The sequence below is a fragment of the Polyodon spathula genome, chromosome 11 (genome assembly GCF_017654505.1).
Source record: "Polyodon spathula isolate WHYD16114869_AA chromosome 11, ASM1765450v1, whole genome shotgun sequence".
Lineage (NCBI taxonomy): Eukaryota > Metazoa > Chordata > Actinopteri > Acipenseriformes > Polyodontidae > Polyodon > Polyodon spathula.
Genome location: NC_054544.1, coordinates 6,631,150 through 6,631,452, shown reverse-complemented (window position 1 = coordinate 6,631,452; position 303 = coordinate 6,631,150).

Genomic DNA, 303 nt, shown 5'->3' with positions numbered 1-303 from the left:
TCAGTGCGCAAAAGCGCTTCAGCAGTCCGGATTGGAGCGCGTCAGACCGAGCTTTCCCTACACGGCTGGAATCAGTCTACGATGATTTTGGCGCTCGCACTCTCTCACACCATGTACGCCTATTGACTCATAATTTGTCTGTGTGAAATGCATAATACTGTTTATGGCAGAACATTTTTTGCTGCGTGTTTAAGTTATATGATACAATGTGTGATTGTTTATGGTTATGTCAGAGTTATAGCCTGTACGCCTGCAAACATTTCTGGACATGATTGTGAAGCCTCTAGTGGGTAATTGGAAAAT